We start from the raw sequence: 6,000 nt of genomic DNA, 5'->3' as shown, positions 1-6,000 counted from the left end.
AACAATTTGCTCTGATTCTAGAAGGCTACTCAGTCGCCCAATGTGAGCAGGCAACATCTAAGCTGTGGTCATTCTGGCACACATGAGTGGCCTTCAGTCTTCAAAGGCTTCTTGAAAGGCTAGAATGCTTTACATTGGAAAAACAGCTGTACACCTTCCTGGAGTTATGACCCCTCTGTACTTAGCCATCATTTCCGCCAACAAATGCACATCAGTGACAAAGAAAAGATGACCCATCAGCAAATACCTGTCTGCTTTTGCTTGGAAGGGGCTACGTATACCTTCAAGAACTTTGTTGCTCCTTCTGTGGCATCATCAAAAGTAGCAACACCATCTGCATAAGATCCAACTGCGGCATCTAGTACAATCTCATCAATGATTTACTTATCGCTACATTATCTGCCTAAGGAGGTGCTGAACCAGAGCCATAGGCAACGGATAGACAAGATGGTGTCTGTTTACCCAAACTGCTCTATGTTCTCTAAAAACATAACCAATGACCTTGTATGCAGTTTTTTCATAGCCCAACCTGGCCCAGTTCACCATGCAGTCTAAATTCAAAAGAAGTCTTTAGTGTGACAGCTGGTAATTTCATTGATAAAAGCAGCACATGTAGAAAGTCTTACTTATATAATAATGAATGAAGCTTGGTTCATACCACAGTTTTAGTCGCCTATTTCAGAGCAGATATAATAGACACTGCAATCATGTCAACTTGTCACAACAATGTGCCAGGTAAGAAAAAATAAGTATTTCTTTAAAAACTGTATTTTTTATTCACATTTATCCTCAATGCCACTCTGCTCACTGGTTGTTGAAGGTGCTACTGCTATCTCACTAGCGGCACCACTGTTGTCACCTTTGACTGCTCTGTGATCCATCCATATATATAAAAAAAAGAATTCTGCTTTTCTGCTTACTAGCTGCTGGTTCTAACACCACTAAAACTATATATACTTTACAAATAATATTTACACTGTATGTAGAGCCAAAACTTTTTTTGTGGGATAGAGTATGGAAAAGTTAAATTCCTTATCAGATTTTATTTCTTTTGCCAGTGTCCCTCACTTCCTTTCCTGGATATACAATAGGAATTAAGACAAATCTCTGGTGTCAGAATTCGAGACTTATTCCCAGTTCACATATATACATTCAATTCGCATAACAGGTAAACCAAACCAGATTTCTATGGAGCTGGTTCTAATATCTGTTGGCCGGCCACAGTGTGTTTTTAAAAAGACTCAGGTATGTTTTTCAGTCTGGTTCAGGTGCGATCTCAAGTGTCATACACTTAAAAATTCGCACCTGGATTGCACCTGAACTGCTGAACGAAACCACGCCGGACGCCTTTTACAAATTGCATTGAAAGCAGTCCCGCACATATGTGAACCCAGTGCTGTCATCGAAACATTTGTTCCAGCTGGAGGATTTTCCCTTACTTTTTGCTCTAGCAATAACTCTAAAATTCTAGATTTCCTAACACTTCTTATCTCAGTGACAGTCGTCATCAAGCTATATAGAGGGGTATTTCTTGTGCGGACAGCAATAAAAACTTGACAGAGAGCCTGACTATTCCCCATTATATACAATGTACTTCCTTTCTTGAATATGCAATAGAAAATAAGGGAAATCTCTTCAGTGTGAACAGAATTTCGTTCTTTGAGAATTGTCTTTGGTGTGTACCAATTGGAGGATTTTTCTTTTCTTTTTGCTCTGGTGACAATGCTAAAATGTTGGATTTCCCTACTCCCTCCCACTCCACATATACTCGAGTGAGTACAGATACTCAACAACATTATGGCAAGACCCTTGCGGTGGAAGAATGTACTGACCCAGAAAAAGGTCCAAATTAGGAGAGCTTACATTAACTTTAATTTCTGTAGCTCCTTTATTCAGCCCAACTCCCTCTCTCCTATGTTCAGAAAGATTTGGGATTCCAACCATATTCCAGATCGCTTTGAATCTGCTCCAGACCACTTCTTCTGGTTTCCTTCTTTCTGCCTCTGAACTCCTTCTTTCCTTCTGTCCTCCTTAAAAAAACATGACTTCCTAACTACCTGATACTGTTATTATTTAAGGGTTTTTTTGTGCCTTTGACTATATTTTGGTTGCAACATCTTTCTATTATGTTGCACTACGACAGTGGTCTCCAAACTGTGGCCCCGGGGATGTGGCCCTTTACTTACTTTTATCTGGCCCTTGGGACATTACTTCCCTCACTTCAGCAACAGTTCCTGCCACTCTATTCCTCCTAACACCAATGACGGGGCACTATTCCTCCCACTGACACCAATGATGGGGCACTATTCCTCCCACTGGCACCAATAATGGGGCATTATTCTTTCTACTGGCATCAAAGATGGGGCACTATTCCTTCCACTGACATTAATGATGGGGCACTATTCCTCTCCTAATACCAAAGATGTTGCAATGTTTATGCCCACTGACACCAGGACATTTTCTACTTCCACCCGCCACAGTCTGGCCCCCCTAAAGTTTGAAGGACAGTAAACTGGCCCTTTGTTTAGAAAGTTTGGAGACCCCTGGTCTACGATATGATGTTCTCTACTTCCAAACTGTTCTGAATAACATAAAGTTATTTGACTCAAAATTTTGGATTTCCCATCACTTTTTGTTTCTTTGACAGTGGTCATAACACCAAATAGAGGAATGTTTCTCCGTAGTGACAACAGTAAAAACATTGTGGGGAGCCTAAATGTCCTCCACTTTATTCAACACTAAAGATTACCTTTACTCTTTTAAATTTTGTCGAACTACAAAATTAAAAATAACTGTTACCAAATATTTATTTTTTTTTATCAAGAAGGACTAAACCAACAAATGTTTATGTAGCACTACCCCCTTAGGGACTGCTGGTGAATTTAGGTCCCCCTATAGTCCTGCACAGCCAGTCAGTTAGCATTTTCCACACAAACTTTCATCTGTAGACAGAAATCAGACCTTGAGCATTGGTTTTGTTATTTTATTGAGGAGATTAAACTTGGGTGGGGTAAGAGGTGCGCAAGGGAACACAAATCTGAGGACAACTTCCTGAACTATTCACAGCTTCTTTTCTCTGACACAGTCTCTGTTGGAGTGCTAGTAGTTGTACTACCCCAGATCCTAGATGAACTCCTCTTCACTCCTCCTTTCCAGCTCCATCTCACTAGGTCTCCTGGCAGCCTTCCTCCTCCAGCCTCACATCTTCCTACTTCACACTCCTCCCCCACCACCACACACCCTGCTACTTATCAGGCTCTTACACTTTTTTAAGGGAGTCCAGCCCCTTGCCAAGCCTCCTGTTTGTTATTGGCTGAGGTCCCTCTAAAGTGCAGCCAACCACTCCTCAGATCCACCCATTGTCTCCAAGGCCCTCCTCCAAAAACCTCAGAGCAGGGGGAAATTCCTGAGGGGCTGGCCTGCAAAGTCTTTCAGTCCTGACCAGAATCTGACCCCTCTGGCTATCTCACCTGAGCTGATAGCTCCTAACTAACCATCAGGGCTTAGCTCCTCCTAGCTAAACTAGAAGGGTACTACACTTATTTTTATGAATTTTGTACTGTAATTTTGCCATCGATCTGTAATAATTGTAGGCGAACTAAACCAGGACAAATTGCTCAGGTCCTTTTCTAGCTGAAAACTCTGTGACTGTGTTTTTACACCGACACTGGTCTACTTCTTACCCTTAACATCATATAGACGGCTAAAAAGCAATTATCTTGTATCACCAAATGCACATTGATCAGATAGTAAGTGTGATATTGCATTAACCGCTACACCACACAAAATCAATTGATTATTGCTGCTGTTTGCTGACTTTTGATTACAAATACACTGAAGTGCCCTGCTTATCATGCAATACTTCTGCAGTTGGTTGGACTCCTTTTCATGCTGTGTTAGAGCCAATGTGGTTTGCTGCAGCCCTTAATTATTTGGTGTGACAAATCTTATGTTGCATGGTTTGACATGAGCAAATTGGAGAAAATCTGCCCATCCAGCAGTTTGCCTGCTTTTCTTCTGAGATCTAGTTCACACTTAGGATTTGAAAGTCCTTACAGTTTTGAAAAATTTTAAAAAAATAAAATCGCAGCAAAACATGAAAGATGCATTCTTAACACAGAAAACACTTGGGTTGATATCACAATAGTTAGAGGGACTTCTATGCTGACATACAGCTTTTAGCTATAGATTTGTGTCTAGAAAAGGTTGCTTACAGCATATCTAAACCAAGAACAAACAAATATATATATTGCAGCTTACAGATCCTTAATTGTGGTGGATGCATTAGTTCTCCTTTTTTCAGTACATTTCATGTAAGTATTTAAAAATATCTGGTGATTTTACCAGAAATTAAGTGTCTTTTCATTTTTTGTGCACTGAATTGATATTTCAAACAATGTTATCACCTCTCAGCAGTTGTCATCTGTGAACTTAAGAGCACCTCCCCCTAAGTCCTCATGCACACAGGGTGTTTTTGAAGCCACTTTTAGAGCCATCACGTGTTTTTTTTACAGCTTCCAAACGCTCCTCCATGTTATCCTATGTGTCCATGCACACAGAGATTTTTTGAAGCTTTTAGTGGCAGAGGCTTTTTGGAGCTGTAAAAACCCCCCCACTGCAAGTGAAACCAGGAGCAGCAGCATTTTGGCAGAAAAAACGCTTGAGGCATGTAAATGTGTCTAAACGTGCCTAAATGCACCTAAACATGTGTTAACGCTGGGTGCATTTAGTGCTTGAGCATTAATTCATTTCAATGGCTAGAATAAATTATTTTTCTGGCCATTGAAATTAATTAATGCCCACATGCTTAATGCCTGTAAGCCCTCAAGGAGTTTACAATCGAAGGTCCTTAGCTCATATTCATACATATACTAGGGCCAGTTTAGATAGGAGCAAATTAACCTACCAGCATGTCTTTGGAGCAGGGGCGGACTGACAACTCATGGGGCCCCCGGGCAATAGGGGATCATGGGGCCCCTGTGTCCTTGCCCAAACTCAAAAAGCCTATGAAAAAGGCCCGAGTTTCCAAATGGTCAGTCCGCCCCTGCTTTGGAGGGAAACCGGAGTATTTGGAGGAAGCCCACGCAACCACAGAGAGATCATGCAAACTCCAGGCAGGTAGTGCCATGGTTGGGATTTGAACCGACACGCCTAGTGCTGTCAGGTGGAAGTGCTAACCCTTTAGCCACTGTGCTGCCTCATGGGGGGGGGGAGGTGTAATCCTTATATTCCTTGCTCTGACTGGCTCCCTCTATCTGTGCAACTGGTCCCCCTGCACCCTCCTCTATAAGGTGCTCCAGGCTGTGGCCACACAGTGACATCATCAAGTACAGAGCAAGCCCAATAGCCCTGCATTGTAGGTGAGGGTAGGGTGGGACTGCTCACAAGCCGGAGCAGAGGAGAGTGCTGGAACCTGCGGCAATGAGGAGTAAGCTAAATGTTACATCTTATTCCTCATCTCTTTGCATTAACGAGCATCTTTTTGGCTTTCAGCATCTTGTAGCTTCATTTTGTCAGTAATACATATATATGTTTCAGCCTGGCAGTTTTGTGCTGTTTAGATACAATATGATAAAATATGAATTCCCCTTCGTTTGATAAGGTGAGTTGTGTGTTCGTGTCAGCTGTATCTCCTTGTAAATCCCCCGTCGTCTTCCCCTGGCCCGGTGTCACTCGCTGAGCTCAGTCCTGCTGCCAAGAGTGATTTGCAGTGACACAGGTGACAAGATCAGTGCAGACCCTAGTGGAAATGACTGAGAATCTTGCCCAAGCAGCTTAGAAAGCAGGCATGTAAGTGATCGCCACCAAGACTGAATATATTGCAGAAAGAAAGCAACTTAAGCCTGAACAAAACAGCATACCGGGAAATATAGGCAGAAATACAAGATGGATAAACTGTAACGAACATGGATTATTTTGCACCAGGCAATGCATTACCATCAAAATCTGTATCCAGCTGGGTTCCTGGGGGTGGAATATAAAGGGAATCTATGGCAATAC

This window comes from Staurois parvus, unplaced genomic scaffold (assembly GCF_062004578.1).
Source record: "Staurois parvus isolate SC_StPar_1 unplaced genomic scaffold, SC_StPar_1.0 ptg000886l, whole genome shotgun sequence".
NCBI classification, from domain to species: Eukaryota; Metazoa; Chordata; class Amphibia; order Anura; family Ranidae; genus Staurois; species Staurois parvus.
The sequence above is the reverse complement of the archived record's forward strand: the minus strand, read 5'-3'. Positions refer to the sequence as shown.